This window comes from Condylura cristata, unplaced genomic scaffold (assembly GCF_000260355.1).
Source record: "Condylura cristata isolate star-nosed mole 26May11 unplaced genomic scaffold, ConCri1.0 scaffold00030, whole genome shotgun sequence".
NCBI lineage: Eukaryota > Metazoa > Chordata > Mammalia > Eulipotyphla > Talpidae > Condylura > Condylura cristata.
Genome location: NW_004567131.1, coordinates 18264958 through 18283206, shown reverse-complemented (window position 1 = coordinate 18283206; position 18249 = coordinate 18264958). Strand labels below are relative to the sequence as shown.

General features: G+C 41.1%; 1 protein-coding gene across 1 annotated transcript in view; it reads left to right on the top strand.

The window, feature by feature from the left end:
• Nucleotides 1-18249, top strand: part of FRMD4A (FERM domain containing 4A) — a 402633-nt gene that overhangs the window by 190988 nt on the left and 193396 nt on the right. The window lies entirely within an intron of this gene.

Genomic DNA, 18249 nt, shown 5'->3' with positions numbered 1-18249 from the left:
ATACCATCACTTACTTATTTTATAACTGGAAGTTTGTAGCTTTGGATTCCCTTCACCCATTTGGCTCAACCCCCATCCCTACTTTGAGTAACCATCAATCTGTCCTCTGTATCTATAAATTCAGTTATATTTTTACTGTAGATATAAGGGGTGCTTGTTCTCTCTGACTTGTATCATTTAGCATAAAATAGTAATTCCCTCTCTACTTAAAATGATCCAAGTATTGGGCCTTCCCTGGTGACACAATGGGTTAGGACACAGCACTGCAAACTGGCTGTAGCAGCGTCAGTGCGAGTTCCATCCCCGCCCCGAAGGTGATCCATATGGCATGGCAGACCTCTCCTAGCCTGCCCGCTGCTCCCCTCAGCAGTGTACTTGGTCAGTCAGCCTGTTCTGCTTCCCACTCTGTCACTGGTGAAGCCTCTCACCACCCCTGCACCTCTGGTTCTATATGAATAAATAAATAAATCCTTAAAAAGAAAGATCCAAGTATAAAACCTCAAAGCAAATTTGTCAGATATAAGCTTTCATTTTAAATGTTCTCAACTAAAGTTTGACCATGGGCTTTTTTTTCTTTTTTTCTTTCTTTTTTTTACAAATCAGTGGGATATTTTTCTTCATGCCCTAAAAACAAAGAGAAACCATCAACAAATATTTGCAAAAGACCTAGCTAAATTTTAACAAGGTACTAATTCAAAACTAGGGAAAACCAGGTTTGGGAAGCAGATAGAGGCTTGAATTCTAGCTCAACTGCTCAGTGACAAAGCTTGGGCAAGTAAGTAGCCTCGGGACACTAATCTTCTAAAAAATGGTCCTAACTCTGGCTCTGAAATGTCACTATGGGAAGTAAATGAAATATGCACTGTGATGTGTCTGAAGATAGTCATGGACACTGTTGGTGGGGTAGGTGAGCACCAGCTACACACCTTTAGACCCTCCTTCGAGGACAGTAAAGGCTGAGTCAACAGCCTGCAGCATCTGAGACCAGACAGAATGGACTCGGCAGTTTAGAAATATGAGGGGCTCCCAGAACAGTCCCCAGCGGAGGGAGGATGGGATGAAACCTTCTAGGGTTCCAAGTTCCACTAGGGGCCAAGCCAGGCCAGGCAGTCACAGAGGGTGCTGTGCTGAATAAACTAAAAGCACGTGCCTGACTTGTGGAGATTTGCCTTTCAGATTTATCTGCAGTCACCCCACTCCAGATATGGTTTATGTCTCCAAGTCCATGCCTTCAGTGGTGCGTACACTCAGACAATGTGGTGCTTGTTTTCTCAATATAAATTACCAGTGTTGGGAGCCCACAGCGCCTGAGCCAACCACCCAACTGGAACTCTTGTCTGGTGTTGCTGACTCCCTGTCTCCCAGAGTGAAAGGGAGCTCAAGGTTCGAGTTCAACCGTCCATCCTGGGCAGGGCTCTCAACCACTGCAGGATGTTGGTGGTGCGGGATTTCTGCGAGACAAGCCAAGATTGGCAGCCATCCGCTGATTGGCAGCTCTAAGCTGCACAAAGCCCTCCTACCGTGACTGTCAAATCTGAGCTCTTATCCTTTACTAACCTCCTTCTCTCTTGCGGTCTTAGTTTGTTGCACAGCACTTAACACAAGCAGTCTTGCAGAGAGCAACTCTCCAGGCAGCTGGCTCCGCCTTTACTAGTGCTATTCTTTCGAGGATTAAACATCATCATTCCTTTCAACCATTGAATGTTGAGCCTGAATGCTTTCCCATCTTAATTGCTGTCATCTTGACATAAATTTGCAAACATTCATCTTAAAATACAGCCCATGAGACTGAACATAGTAATTCATGTATTTTCTGAGTATTTTGGTCCTCTCGATGGCCTTGTCAAGAACACTGTGATTTATTTTAAATTCTAATATTGGGCTAAGTTTTGGGACACTTTAGGCTCCTCGTAACCTTGCTATCAGTTAAATTCAGGATATTGTTTTTAAAATATTGATTGCTTTACGCCCTTGGCTTTGTTAAGCTTACCTAAATCCATCGTCCTCTCTGATCCTATTGCATATGATTTTTTAAATTTTCTTTTCAAGTTCTTGCTATTTGAAAACTTTTCTAAGACTTCTACAGAAATTCTGGCAAGGGAGTATTAAAAAATAGTATCAGCACATACCAGGCATAAGGTCCTGTGGTACACCAAGAAAGCCCAATGAGGCCTTTAACTAGACTACAGCTTTTGTTAACAATATTAAATGCCGTTGACTATTGATACTGTTAACCAATAATACTAATTGACCACTGTTGATAATGTTAAAATAGTAGCACCATCACAGGTTTTTGACTATGGGATACATTTACTCACCACCCACTCTGTTATTCAATTAATTGATAATCGATGTGTATATAGTTATATTGCTAGTTATGAACCTGTCTATGAATAAAGGTATATTTTTTATTTTGTCCACAAGTATATCATGAGCTACTTTATAAAATGTTTCACTGAAGTTAAAGTACTCTGTCTAGTAGCCCTAGTGAAAAGGGGTATATTTTTGTTCATGTATATGTATATACATACATGCATATATATACACACACACACACACACACACATATGTATATAAATATCTGGCCTGTTGTAGGGTCTAAATAAATGTTTGTTACATGAACAAATGGGGATCATATACTTAGGGAGATTTAGGTAGATGCCTATTTGAGTTGCAGACTTTTCTGTTGCAATTATAGAATTCTTCCATCATCAAGGCAGAGAAAAGTGAAGACATACAGCAGAGCCTAGGTATACTGACCCTAGTGAAAGCAGAAGACTTATGCTTCACATACCATACAATTCACCCATAAGTGTACAATTCAATGATTTCTTGTATTTTCAGAGTAATATAACCATCACCATAGTCAATTTTAGAACATTTCATCATCCCTCCCAAAGAATCTTTATACCAATTAATACCCAATATACAAACTTGCTGTCACCCCTCCCCCTCAAAGGTAGGCAACCAATAATTTGTTTTTTATATAGAGATATTTGTCTATTTTAGGCAATTCTTATCATGCAATACATTGTCTTTTCTAGCTGTTGTTTTACATTTGGCATAATGTGCCCATGTTTCATCCGTGTTGTAACATATGTCAGTACTTAATTTCTTTCAATTGCTGAATAATATTCCATTGCATGGATATGGCACATTTTATTTTTCATCAGTCAATGGACATTTGTTTCCATTTTGACCTATAATGAATGTTGCTCTGAGCATTCATGTGTAAGTTTCTGTGGCACATATGTTTTCATTTGTCTTGGGTATATATCAGTAGGAGTGAATCACAGAGTCATTCTATGTTTAGCATGTTGAGGGTCTACCAGAGTATGTTCCAAAGTAGCTGCCCTATTTTACATTCCTACCAGCAATGTAGGAGAGTTGCAGTTTCTCCCTATCTTCACCAACACTTGTTATTGTAGGTTGCTTCCCTTTAGTCTCTTATCTTACATCCCTTTAAATCTTGCCTCTTTTATGTGATGTAAATAACTCATTTGTTGGGTTTCAATAATTACCATCAGGGAAGAAAGGAAAATTGAAAATAAGAAATTGTGCCTATTCATTTTGGAAAGCTGAACTGCATTTAAGAAAACAGAAGAGAACTCACCCTGTCTGTTTCAGTTTCCAGAGAGTTTCTCTTCTCTGTTTCAGTGCCTCAGCCCTGTGAAGCCCTGTTCCCCCAAGCATGTACATGGAAATAACAGTGTTTTTCTTCTCCCTGCTTTACATGTAGTGCCAGCACAATCCTTAGAGAATCCCTAGGATGCTACTGAATTATGGAGCATGTTTAAGTTTCTGCAACTAGCAATATCAAAATTTAAAAAAAAAATGTTTTATTATCTTTAAAATTTTTAAGGACCTTAAGGATCTAAGACTTTTTCAGGGAAGCAGATGACCAAGTGTTTTTTTGTTTTGTTTTGTTTTGTTTATTAAATCCCCACATGATGGTTTCTATAACATGAAACAAACTTAGGGCTACAAGAAACTTAACTATTCTCCATCAAATTTTTGCATTAATTTGTAGAATTTCTTTTTATAGAAGTGATCCCATATGCAGAAAAAAAATCATTTTCTTGCTGAACACCAGTTAACTATGAAAGTTTAGCCTTGAATCACACTTCATTAATATTGAATTAATTTATTTGGCTTTTTGAAGGTTGTAATTAGGTTGTTTTTGTTTTTTTTTTTTCCCAATGAAAAAAATTTATAATTCACCTTGGTCAAAGGAAAAGACTATGTTCAGCAGACTATATAAAATAAAAAGTCAGGGCCCTCCCTGGTGGCGTGGCAGGTTAAAGCACAGTACTAAGAAGCTAAAGCCACTTCAGCATGAGTTCAATCCCAGTCCCGACGGAATCCACACGGCGTGGCAGACATCTCCTGGTCTGCCCGCTGCTCCCCTCAGTAGTGTATTTCCTTGGTTGGCCTGTCTGTTCCCCACTCTGTCTCTGGTGAAGCCTCTCACCACCCCTGCACTTCTGGCCTGTCCCCCAGTTCTGTATGCATAAATAAGCAAATCTTTAAAAAAAAAAAAAAAAGAGTCAAATGTGAGCATCATTCTTATTTCCTTACAGCTCTCCTTAAAAGACAAGTTTTTAAACCACTGAATTTTTGTCATGAAGTTCCTTCAGGGTTAAAAATAGTGAGTTGTTGGTGAATGATGGCAAGGCCCCTGGGGAACACACAGAATGAACTGGTGTGATGCAGCTGTGTGTCTGATACAGCCAGTGTCCAGCTATGGACACAACTGTTTATTGGTGCCAGTTACTATTGTGCTTAGTATTCTCATATTTTACTGCAAAAAAAAAAAAATTACCAGTTTGTTTCATCATAAAAATCAAGAAACAAATTAACTTTCTGTAGCATGAGCAACCAAGTTAGCCTGTGCATCACTTAACCACTGCTGTGTAATAGATCATGGCAAAGTTGAATGGCTTAGATCAACCAGCATTTATTTAACTCAGGCTTGCTTGTGTCCGTAATCCAAACTGGGCACAGCAGGGCAGTTCTTCCTGCCTCCTTCAGGCATCAATGCTCAGCTGCCAAGCCAAGCAGGTGACTTAGCCCACCTTAGCTGGCTCGCTCACCTTTCTGGGCCTCTTCTGGGACAATGAGGCTAGCTTAGTTTTGATCTGCTTGCTCTCAAATCATACAGCAGGCCAGCCCAGGCTTGATCACAGAGGCAGAATTCCAAGAGGTTATATAGACATACGAAAGACCTTTGAGGGCTAAGTTGTGATCTGACATATTTTCACTTCCAAATTTTATTCACTAAGCAGTCAGAAGTCCAGTCGAGATTTAAGAGAAACAACTTTCACAGCTAGATACCACTTCACAATCACATTCCCAGAGACATGGGCTCAGTGAAACCTGAGATTGTGGCCATTTGCAGAGCAGACTGCAGCCTGCTTCATGACTATTCACAAATGCATTAAGATCCCATTCAAGTGTGTGATTTTGTATCCTCTGATCACAGAGTTTATTAAATATACCTATGTAATCAGCCATCATGTACATATTATGACATATATATGAACTTTGAGTTCATCTTTAGACAATGATAAATTCATCATTGTCTAAACGCACTGTCTAAATGACATTGACCATATTGTTAACAAAGAAGTTTATCAATTTTCTCCCTTCATGTAAGTTTTATGTTTCTCTGAATTCTGAGTCTGATCCTAAAGAACATGCCATAAAATTTTTGTGCATTTCCATGTATGATGCTGAGCCAAATGTCTTCCTTTTTAGTGAGAAAACAATAAAGAGATAGTTTTCCTTCAGAAAGTGTATGATGGGTTTCTCAATGTCACTGTAGTGGAGAAGGTTTGTGCAATCTTTGTTTCCTTGCACAAGAGCCACTCTGGTCTGGGAATATTTGCATATCTGTCATAGTTAACCCATCTTTTAAATAACACCCATAACATTGACAGTGATGTTAATCCTTTTGGATTAACAACCACTGTTTATTATTAACTCACTAGTTGTGCTTCACTAATTTGCTAGTGGGAATCTTATATTTCCATGCTAATTGTTAGTATCGCTACAAGAACTTTAAAATATTCCATATTTAAATAGAAAGAGAGAGAAAGGCACTGTGGATATAAGGAAATGGGTCCTTTTATGCATTGCTAATGAGAATGGAAATAAGTTGAATCACTTTGAATAGCAAATTGGCAACTTCTAGGAAAGATACGCATTCTACAAAAAGCAATGCCATTTCCAAGTGTTTAAAGAAATCCTCAGATATGTACTAAGGAAATATATACAGAGAGGATCTTTACATTCTTCCATTTCTTTATTCATTCAGCAAATATTTATTGAGCATTTACTGTGATCCATGGGCAATTTCAGGAGCTTACATCTGAAAAAGATGGCAGAAAATATACATGATAGATAAGGAAAATATATAGCAAGTAAGTGGATGAGAAGTATTAGGAAGAAAAATAAAACTGAGAATTGGCAGTATTGAAAAGGGATTTAAAACATTAGAAGATGGCAGTGGTAAACTCATAGAGAAGAAGGGATGAAAATAAAAATGCCCAGACCACTTATATTTTAATTCCAGATAGTCAGCAAGATTTTCTAAGTATACATAAGCCCCCTTGCTATTTAGGACACTCTTATACTATATTTATCTTTACTCCTCATTTATCTGAAATTCAAGTTTAACTGACTTTCCTGTATTTTAGCTGTAATCCCAATACCAGTTAAGTAAAAACCTAAAGGAATATGGAAGCAAGTGAAGTGGGTATTATGGAAACATTCTCGAATGATGGAATAACTGAGAAGCCAGGCAGAAGAAAAGCTAAGGAAGGTCAGGTCTCGCTTGATTGTAGTTATGAAAACTCAAAAATAGCTTGTCCTTCAGTTTGAAAAGTGGGGAGACAATTAAACAGCCTGTAATCCCTTTACACAGTGGAGTAGTTAATTAAATCTAAAAGGTTCGATATGCATAAATCTCAAACATTATGTTGAATGAAAAATAAATTGTGAAAAAATATCACATCTTCTGACAGCACCTGAACAGTTTAAACACGAAATAGTGTATGCTGTTTCTGACTACTCACATATCATCAACAAACTAAAGAAAAAGACATGGGGATGGTAAAAAGCAATTTGAGGTTATGGGGTATGCAGACTGCCCGGCCCACCCTCTCTATCACTAAGAAAGAGGGTTTATTTGTGTCAATTTACATGGAACTTGAGGGTATTACGCTAAGTGAGACAAGTCAGGCTGACAGAGACTATTACTTTGTGTTATCACTTATATATGGATCCAAAAAGCCAAAGTCAGTGAAAGAGGAAAGTAGATTGGTGGTTACTAGGAATTGGGATGCAGAAGAGTTAGCGGGGTGTTGTTTAAGGTACAAACTCGCCACTAATAGATTAATAAGTATAAGTCCTAACATCTACGCATGGCACAGTGACGATGCTGGACAACCCTGGATTATAAATTTCAAACTTGCTGTCACCACAAAAGGGAATAATAATCATGTAACATGATAGAAATGACATGGTGGTAATCAAATTGTAGTATAGAAACATATCAAATCAATACTCTGTACACCTTCCATGGACACAATGATATGTCAGTTATATCTCATTCATAAAAATGACAGAGGTTGTCTAGCATAAATGAGACCAAAAGTTCAATCTTAATGACAGTTATTCACTGGAATATATTTTCTGGATTTTCTTAACTGTGTGTAGTATTTCTTTTTTAAAATACTTTTTAAAGAAGCACTTAAAAGAAGAAGAACTTTAGGTACTTTTGTATCATGAGGAGCTTAGTATTGTAGGAAGTAACTTTTGAGTGTATGACCATGTGGTTCTCCAAGCCCCTGTGCAGATACTGGTAGGTAATAGATAGCAAGGCTTGGCCTAGCATGGGAAGGAAATCCTGGACCAGCGAGCAGCTGCTGAGTCCCTCCTCATCTGTCAAGTGGAAGGGCTTGTACAACTCTCCCACACAGCACCAGCTCTCAGTGCTGCTGTGAACAGTGTGTGAGACCACAACCCTGCAGGCATGAACAGAGCACTGAGTATTGTCTTACCTAGAACCTACGTTGGGTTCCCACTGCACACAAGATGACACCAACTTAGAAAAGTCAGGCTCATTTCTTAGTTCCCTCTACAAAAGTTTTTCCTTTATAACAGAACTTAATTTAGACTCCCAGAAATCTAATAAAACTCTTAGAGCTCTGTGTAGCTTTCCTTAGTGCTGTGATTGACTTGCTGGATGACCTAAAGCTGTGAAGTCATCAGCAGGCAGGGAAATCAGAGGGTCCGGTGTCGACATGGGTCTGCTGCACAAAACATCTGAGGATGAGACAGAATAACTATTCAGGGATCCGTGCTAGGATTGATTGTCATGCCCGGAAGCATCCGTTTAAAGCAAACAATGTAACCCCAATAGCTGGAAGAAGTTGTGATTAATGGATTTGAGCCCCCTCTTGGCTAACCCCTGATGAGCAGTGTGAACACCCTCTCCAAAGAAAGGCCACGCAAGGCACTCAGAAGAGAGGAATGGATATTTCTATGGTTGATTTTAAAGGACTTCGTTCACCTGTGATCTCATTAAATAGCATAGCACAGGCTGAACATCTGACACAGGTGGGCAAACGGAGTATTAATTACTGAGAGACAACATGCCCTTAGTTGCCACAGATAATGCAATAAGAATATCACTGCATATGTTTTATTAAACACTGCTCTGCACCAAAAACTCTAAATACTAAGCAATGCAAAAGAAATCCTCATAGTAGGAAATGAAGCCTGCGAGAAGTTTAGAACTTGTTAGCCTAAAGTTATACAGCTCATAGGCTATTGACCTGTGGGTCTAACCCAGGCAGTTTGGGGCCATAACCTGCATTCCCAACCACTGCTTCTTTGGACAGGAAAGTGGATCATCACACTCACTCATCTTAGCCTGCTGGGTGGACAGATAAGGAATACCCTGCCCAAAGATTCCGATTGGCCTTTTCAAATCTCCTATAGTAACAAGGAGAGAATCAGGGATGTGATTGTGTCTTAGTCCATGAGGACTGTGGTAAAAATAAAGGGAATTCTTACATAACTTTTGTAAAGTAGATAGCAAGGATAATGCCAGCTTAGCAACGTGGAGGCCAGCGATGACCCAGCTGGGCCATGTCACTGGACTTGGCCTCTCTGGGAATAACCCTGTGTGTCCACAGAGCTTGCCTGGCTGGGGATGATTGAGAACTGAAGGCAGCTGGTGTACCCCTCAGCAACAATTTATACAGTTGCATATTTTCTTTGGTGCTTTCTGCTTCCCCATCCCTTCCTCTGTGATCCCCTTTGGCCATCCATCCCATTAGAAATCAATCCTGAGATTCCCCTCTGTGAGCTTTTGATAAACCAATTTCTGCTTTTACCCAGAATTAACCTCAGTGAAATTAATACACTTGGAGGCTTTGGAGACAGACTTGGATTCAAATCAGCCTCTTTTTGGGTGTGGACTTTTGCTAGTTAATGATTCTATACCTCTATTTCTGGATCCGTACAATGGGAATTCATATATCTGTTGTGCAGTGTTGCCACAAGACTCATAGAGGACACATATAATGTACCAACACCATTCAATAAATAATAGCTACTGCTATTACTATTACTTTTGTTGTTGTTATTGCTGTGTTTGTTACCAGCTGATCCCAGCTTAGGTTAGCCAGAGGGATTTCCTCTGTAAAGCACAAGAGACATTCTCTAAAAGTCTGGAGCATCCCTTCTTTTGCTGAGAGATCAAGACAGAACTTGACCCAAGCATCGTGGCCTCTGCTAGGAATCACTGCTCAGGCATGTTTATTTGCTTTGTTAGGATTTCTGTGTAACCAGGGCATGAAATAGAAGGAAAGACCAGTGAAAAATCTTCCCAAGAGCATACTAGAGAACATATAAAATATAAATGACTGTAAAGAAAAGAACCTTAGGCTTCGGGATGCCGGCATCAAAACACTGTAGAGTTCACTTAGTAGACCAAGAGGAGAGAAAGGAGGACATCTGTGTCAGGACAGAAATCACACCTGTTGGGTAATGAAGTGGTTTTTATTAGGGCTCCCTGAGCACTTTTAGGAATCTGCAGGGCAGATTGCAGGGCTTCCAAAAAGCAGGACTTTGATGTTGGCATTGCAGCAAACCGACTGGCCCCAGCTCATTATGAGACAGAACCCACTTACAGCTTCAGATTGACTATCAATTAGGCTGCTTTTATTAAGACAATTAATATGGAATCACATATATATATTGGTCAAAGGCCATTTTCTACCATCACAGACTCTTGTCTCTCTCTCTCTTTTTTTTTTTTTTTTACAAGCTGGGTGGATTTAATTTAAAAATCTATTGGGTGATTATCATAATGCTTGGCCAAAAGAAAATGATAAAGTGGAATTAAATAGTCACCGATGGATTCATAAATTTCAAGGACTCAGACTAAAACAAGATTCTTAAAACCAAAACAAAGCATTGTCATGATTTCAATCCATGAGGAATTCCCAATAGAGTGAGGAATTCAGGTTATAATAAAGTGCTACATAGAGATACACCCAAGCTCTTTCATAGCCCTGGAGTGGGGGCCTCAGGGAAGAGACTGGCAGGAATGAGTGCAAAGATGTGGGGAGTTAGCCAGGTGAACTTGGGGGGGGGGAGGCCTTTTGTGCAGAGATACAGAGTGAGCAAAAGCAAGAAGGCAGATGCAGCAGGGTCTTGCATGAGATTTTCCTTTGCTGGGAAGATGTGGACAGGAAGACAGAGCAGGCGCAGGACAGCAAAGGGGCTGGCTGTCAGCAAACAGGTTTGTTTATAACCTGGTGGCAAGCAAAAAGAAGCCACTGCTTGTGTTCCTAATCCCTGCCCCCTGCCCCAGTTGGTACCTGCTGAGGGCTGTATGACCTTTAACTATGATATGGGTGCTGGAGCAGAATTTTCTGGGATGGGGAACATGATCACATTTCATTTTAAATATGGAAGTTAGAAGGGCTTCCATAAGAACATAAGAATTAAGTTCTTTTTTTTAAAAGATTTATTTATTTATGGCTGCAGAACTGGGATACAGGCCAGAGGTGCAGAGGCAGTGAGAGGCTTCACCAGAGACAGTGGGGAGCAGAACAGGCAGATGGACGAAGTGCACTGCTGAGGGGAGCAGTGGGCGGGTCAGGCGTGGTCTGCTGGGCCATGTGGGTCGTCTCTCCAGGGCAGGATCGAACTCAAGCAGAAGTGGCTTTAGCTTCTTAGTGCTGTGCTTTAACCTGCTGCACCACCGGGGAGGGCCCAGAATTAAGTTCTTAAAACTACAATTCTATGACCAAGACTGTTCATTCCCTTTATTAATCCCTTTAAGGAAAATTTATTGAATGTTTAGTATGTGCCAGGGACTGTTCTAGGCTCAAAACATCATCCATTGACAGGCATAAATCCCTGCTCTCTTGAGAGGGACAGGTAATAACAAGACACATTAATAAATAAGTTGTATTGTCTGTTCTTAGGTGATAAGGACAACAGAGAAAAATAAAACAGGAAGGGGGTGGGGAGAAGAGTGATAGCAGTAGGAGTGTGAGTGGAAAGAGTTGCTATTTTTAAGAAAGATGGTCATAGATCACGGTGATTCAGAGCACTAAAGAATTGAGTAACCCAGATGAAAAAGAAATAAAACTTCTTTCCATTCCTTTGCACTGGGAAATGGAAGAAAAAAAAAGTGGTCAGGCAGGATCTGATGTTTCAGGAAGGACATTTCAGCAGGGATTTGACAAGGTAAAGGCTTGCTTTCTGCGATGTCTGGGGGAGTACAGTGCAGGCCGAGGGAAGTGCAAAGGCCCTGGGGCTAAAGCAGGCAAGGACATCACAGTGCCTAGAGCAGATTAGGGGCCAAGGTGGCAGGATAGTGATACATCAGCTTCCTGGAACTTGCTAGAAAAGCAAATTCTCACACCCTAACCCAGATCTATGAATCAAAATCTTAGGTGAAAAGGGAGCAGTAAGACCCACAGATCTGTTTGAACAGCCTTCTGGTGGCCTTGGGGCTGGGACAGCTGAGAACCGTTGCCTTAGACCTCGCCCTGAGCCTTCCTTTCTCCCCATAGCATTGTGCTAGATAAGATGATCTTATCTACACCCATAGCTTTAAATGCCCTCATTTGCCAACATTTTCTATTTTCCACCGAGGTATCTCTTCCTGGGTTCTAATCTTATAGCTACCGAGTTTCATAGTAGGCAAAGTCAGAACCCTAGAAATTGGCTATATTGAACTCTCCTTATTTATAATGTGAATGATAATGAGTTCTTTACCATTATAATTTTGGGTAGCTCTGATTTTTTTTTTTTTTTTTTTTTTTTTTTTTTTTTTTTGGTGATAGGTGAAATCATCACATCACGAGCTGCCACTGGATGACAGCTTCCAACCCTATCTCAGCTCCAAGAAACTGACTTGCCTTTCCTCCCTGGGGCACAAATATCTGTGTTCTCTTAAGTCCTGGGGCTCTTATTCCCTTCCTAGCTCATTGTTTAAATCTATCCTTCCTTCTTGTCACCTGCCTATAAGCCTTCACATTATTAGAAGTTACAACAAAAAAAGGAATATTTGCTGGAGATTTTTGCCTCTGAACTTCACAGATATTTCTGTCTTCACTCCCTTTTGTAAAGAGGCAATGGAGCAAGCAATGCATGCCTGCTGCTATACTGTTCTGGGTGCCCCATGACACGAAGAGCTCCCAAATATTTAACCACTGTGACGTAAGATGTGTGTAGGTCAGTAATACCGACTCTGAAGTCAGGCTGCCCTGTTATTTTGATAACTGCCTACTTGTCATCTGTAGGATCAACGTTAGAAAACCACTCTCTGAGCCTTGTTCCCTTCCCTCTAAAAGGGGTTAACAATAGCTACAACTTCGGCCCTCCCTGGGGGCACAGTGGGTTAGTATGCAGCACTGCAAGCTCACCAAAGACGCTTTGGCATGAATTTGATCCCTGCCCTGAGGATGACCCACATGGCACAGGACCTCTCCTGTCTCACCTGCGGCTCCCCTCAGCAGTATACTTAGTTGATCTGCCTATTCTCACTGCCCCTACACCTCTGGCCTGTACCACAGTTCTGTAAGCATGAATAAATAAATCTTAAAAAAAAAAGCACCAACCTCACTTGACCTCTGGGAAGATTAAATGTTGTATGTAAATGTTGTATGTAAAGCACATAATCAGTGCTAGGCACTCTAAGTGTCAACCACGTGTTAACTATGTTATTAATATATTAATATATATCACTAAGTAAATACACAGAAAGGGTTTGGTGAAAGCTAACCTCCATATTTGAGTATACTTCTAAATGTCCACCAATTTTCTACTGTGATACTCACTGTAATCCAGCTGCTCCCAGGGGCTCCAAATTACATTAATTAGGTTGTGATATTTGATTGATTCTTGTCTGTGTTTCAGAAAGACTTGCCCTGGGTTTTGTTGCCATGCATTGAGGCTGTCTAAACCATGATTCCCAACCAGGAAAAAGAATAATAAGCAACAATCTAATGTAATGAGAACATAACAAGATTATAAAACACAGCTATTAAAAAATGACATTGCTGTTTAAAAAAATAATGAAATAACACACAGCTAGTAGATGATTTCTTCATATCCCCAGGGACCATGGTTCTAAGTACTTGCTGTGAAAACATGAGAGGAGAAAGAATTCTTTCTTTTTGATTGACGTGGTTCAATAGTGCCCTTTAATTGACCTGGGAATAAGGAGAAAAAAGGATTGGGTATAAAAATATAATAAGGTTCACTTAAAGTCAGTCAAGTGCTTTATCCTTGACTTTGCCCTAGAGGGGTCTTTTTCTAGCCTTAAAATATGGTTGGAATATAGGGGAAAAAATGCCTGTGCTAGTCTCTAGAAAGATAAATAAAGTACACATCTCTAACTGGTGCAGAATAGAAACTAATGGAATAATACAGCTCACTCTCACCTCCCAGATGCCATTCAACCCCACCTGTGAGTCACTCTAAAATTAATAGTGATTATAAAGTAAATATGGAACCATGGCCACCATGATTGCCACTATATTTCCTTTGAATATATTGGTAACCAAACAGAAGATAGAGCTCAAGCCTCAGAGGATGACAGTGGGTGTGACCCCAATTAACGGTTGCGTGAGCATGTTACTTCATCCTTTTAAACCCCCTTTCCTGTAAACGAGGGATAATATAGTTTCAACCCCATAGGCCATTTATGATGAACAAATGTGCAAATGTCAGGACAGTTCTCAGCATTCTGGCGCAGAATGTGTATTTATAATAATGTTAGCCACCAATTATCAATTGTATGGTTTTGAAAATATTTAACATGTGTGGAACCTATAATCTTAAGCCTGGAGATAGATCTTATCATCAGGCCCATTTTAAATTTCAAAAACTGGGTACCAAAATTTAAGAGGCTTATTTAAGGCCACATGAGCCTTCCAAACAGGAGTCCAGGGCTGTCCCATATTTTTGACCCAAGGAAAAATTATGCAGTCTAGGTTTAGAGCCAACCCCACTGACGTCTGTTCTCTGCAGGGCAGATAAACAAAGGTACATGTGGGAGCACTCTCACCACCCTGAGGGGTACTTTGGTTAAGGATCTGAGCTTCTTCTGGAATCCCCTCCTTGCTTACATACTGCCCTAAACTTGCTAGGAAAGCTAGTAAGATTCCAGAGTTAATAACCTGGTACTTTCTATTAGCATCATGGGTCTAAATTTTGCCCTGCAACTTTGGGCACATTACCTTACTCTCTAAACACGTCTTAATCTGACAACATCCTCATTCACCAAGGTGACAGAAATTTACTCTACTCTTCCCCAGTTCACATTGTATCTAACGAAAGGCAAAGTCATTCATCCAGCATACTTGCCACTGAGGTGCTTAGTGCCCCAGAACTTGAGGTCCACTTTAAAGCCAAAGATTCCGTCCCTCCTAGTAAAGCCCGAGATTCTTTGCTGTGCCTTAGACACAGCCGCAGAACTTAGTAATGCCATCAGTGTTCACTCAGTGCCCATCAGATGGACGTCCTTTGAAGTCACCCTGTAGACTTAAAGTATGGGTCTCTCTTGCTGCAGATGTCACTCTTTTTTTCAGAGGTCCCCTGCATCTTTCTATCCATCTTTATTTCTAAGCCACAGAGATCCTGCCCCACTTTTTGAAAAGAGCTGAACTTTTTTCAAAACAAAGTTCCTTAACTCTGTGAAAGGCAAAAGGAGTCCCAGGCATTGAAGTTCAAAATCCTGATTGTTCTTTGGAAGGTCCAGAGGGAAAGTATTTCTCCTCCTTGCAAGTCTTCTCTGGCAGCGCAAGGCAAATGTCCAGAAGCCAGTTAGCCATGCGTCTCTATTCAGTTAGACTATTCACAAGTATTATACACCAACTGAAAATGAAAACACTCTGTTTTCTTTCATCACAACTGCATGTTAGGGCTGGCTGATGGACCAACACTTTTCAAACATCCTTTGATTTGTATGTGTGTGTCTTTGCAAGTAACTGCCTGAATTCTAGGTGGTGGAATTGGCTGCTTTTTGGAAAACAGACCATTGCAGAATTCCAGCTGGCAAAGCTGGTTTTCTATCAGCTCTAAGGAATTCCACTGGAAAACAGAGAACAAATTTTCTTCATATTTTCATTAACCTCCAGATAATTTAAGTTTGAATTTTATCTCATTCATCAAGTTTTACCACGGCCTACTTCTCTCAGTAACTTAAATTCTTCCAAAGAACATTTTTCTTTCCTAAGTTTTTATTCATTGTCAGTCAGAGCCTCAAACACAAAAGGCTTGGGAGATGGGAGAAATCCCGTGCCAGGTCATGGGGAAACAGGGAGACTAAGACTCATCCAAGGCCCCCTGAGCTCAGGTTTATATAGCCAGACCTTGGTCTAAGTGCTTCACTTATACTGATTCATTTAATCCTGTAAGGTAGGCAGTATTATTATCCCTGTTTCATAGACGGAAAAAATGAGGCACAGACACATGAAGAAACTGGCCCAAGTTTGCACAGCCAGCAGGGGGCAGAGGGAAGCTCAAACCCCAAGGAGTCTGCCATCCGTGTGTCCTCAAACACCCGGTTGTGACTATAAACTGTGGTTACCATTTAAAAGGAAACAAGCAGAATAAGGATACAGAGGACTTGTGAGGAGAGGGCAGCATTCTCCATGTGCAGACCAGGGAAGCTTACTCAGGAGGTAGCACTTTGGCTGCAACTTGGAGGGTGGCAAGGAGCTAGTTACACAATGCATGTGGCTGAGAAGGGAAGAGCCTTCAGGAAGTTGTAGTTCAAGGAAGAGAAGTGACCCACAACTCAAAGCATGGTGAGGGACAGGACAGAGTAACAAGTGATGAGGATGGAGAGGAAGCTACGGGAGCAGTGAGCAGTGAGAAGACATTGACATCTGAATTGTTTCGAAAAGTTCCTCATTTATGAGGCAAGGAGAGAGGTGAGAGCCTAAAATGCAAGGGACCTGGAGGAGGATGACATAGCTGGAGAGGGAATGGGGTATTGATGGGATCAGGTGGCAACAGAACCATTCAGATGCATAACATGGGTCTGATGCTCAGAACATTTTAGCATCTGATGAAGTGCAGTCTTTATTTCTAACAGTCAGGGAAACCCATAAGAGGTGTGAGCAAGACTTCCTCTGATCAGATCTGAATTACTCAGGCTGATTACTCAGGCTGGTGAGGGGAATGTACTTGAGACTGTAGCCTGGTCTGACGGAGGCATCCATTGAAAAGTGTTGTGTACTGATGAGTCTGAGGCCACAGGTTACTTACTCAACAAAGATTAACCAGCACCAGCCACTACTGCAATGAGTAAAACAAAGGGCTGGTCTCGAGGAAATTTCCAGAGCTATTTATAAGGACAGGATTGGTGATAACTTGCATCTAAAGAGTGAGTGGAAGGGAAGACATGGAAAATCTTGCTATCCCTGTTTCTGGCTTGTGAGAGTGGCAAGACGTTGATTAGAAATAATAGTTCCTTTGAACACCTTTTGAACAACAGGGGGTGGACTTGAATTGGACTATAAGAGAATTGGACTTTGAATCAGAGCAGTCCTCTAGGATTCTAAAACTATAGAAACACCCATCCCATCCAAACCTGACTTCCCCATTCCTCTGACCAGATAATCAAGTCCCTAGTGACTTGTGTACATGGCAGCTTGCAGTAAAATAGGTAATGATTATCACCTTTGCCTGCAGCACCAATTGTATACAGTTTGCCTTCTACTGATTGCGAGACCTCTTGAACTGTTACGATTTTTTTGCCAGAGATCTTTAGAAAAGATATTTAGAAAATAACTATGCCTGGAGTTAATTTTCAACTAGTGAAAGGAAAGGAAGAGGGTGATTTCTTTTTATTTCAAAATTTGTAAGCCTGCCTGGGTCTACTGGGGGCTCCTTCAGCTAAGGAGAAACCTCTCTCCTTTGATGAGAGGATAGACAGAAGGAGATGGAAGGAGGATGGATGTTGGAAATTCGAGTTAGATGTAAGTTTTAGAGAAAGATTTTACCCCTGAGACAAGCTGGCTTTTCCACCTTGCTAAGCGGGTGCTCCCGCCTGCTTCTTTTTATTTAATCAACCGTGTTTTGACAATTCATGAAAAACAGTGTCTAGTGCAAATTGAGCTCCTGAAGCAATAAACATTTAGACACAATGTGAATTGAGTTATTGTTCTTCGTAGGGATATTCTCCGAGTTTGTTTCTCTTTTTTGGAAAGAGAACGTGTCAGCCGGTTTTCCTCCCCCAGGTCTCTGGAAATGGAAGTCTCCTCTGCTCGGTAATTGTTGCGAAGCCTTGACAATAGCCCCACGACTAGGTTATCTCACAGGAACTTCCATTTCCAAAGAGTTGAGGGGAGATTAAAATTCAAGAAAACTGGACTGCATCGAGGGATAGAGCAGCATCTTCCACCAAGTTCAGCCAAGGTAGCCTCTTTCTCTGGCTCGTGGGGTAGGAGAGGGTCTCTTCGGGCTGATTTCGGTGGGTCTTGTGGGGGGATGTGGGGGACAGAGGTCCGGCATCTCAGAACCCCTTCTCTCTCTCCAGCTCAGCCACCTCACCTAGGACTTAACTTTGTCCTGACTGCGGGAAGCTCAGGTAGCTCGGGGCGAGTGGAGGCTCCCCGAGCCCCGAGGGGGCGGCGGTCGGGCCGAGCGCGCGGAGCCGGGCGTCATTGTTGTCCGGGTGCGGGCGGCGCTCGGGGGACCCGGCGG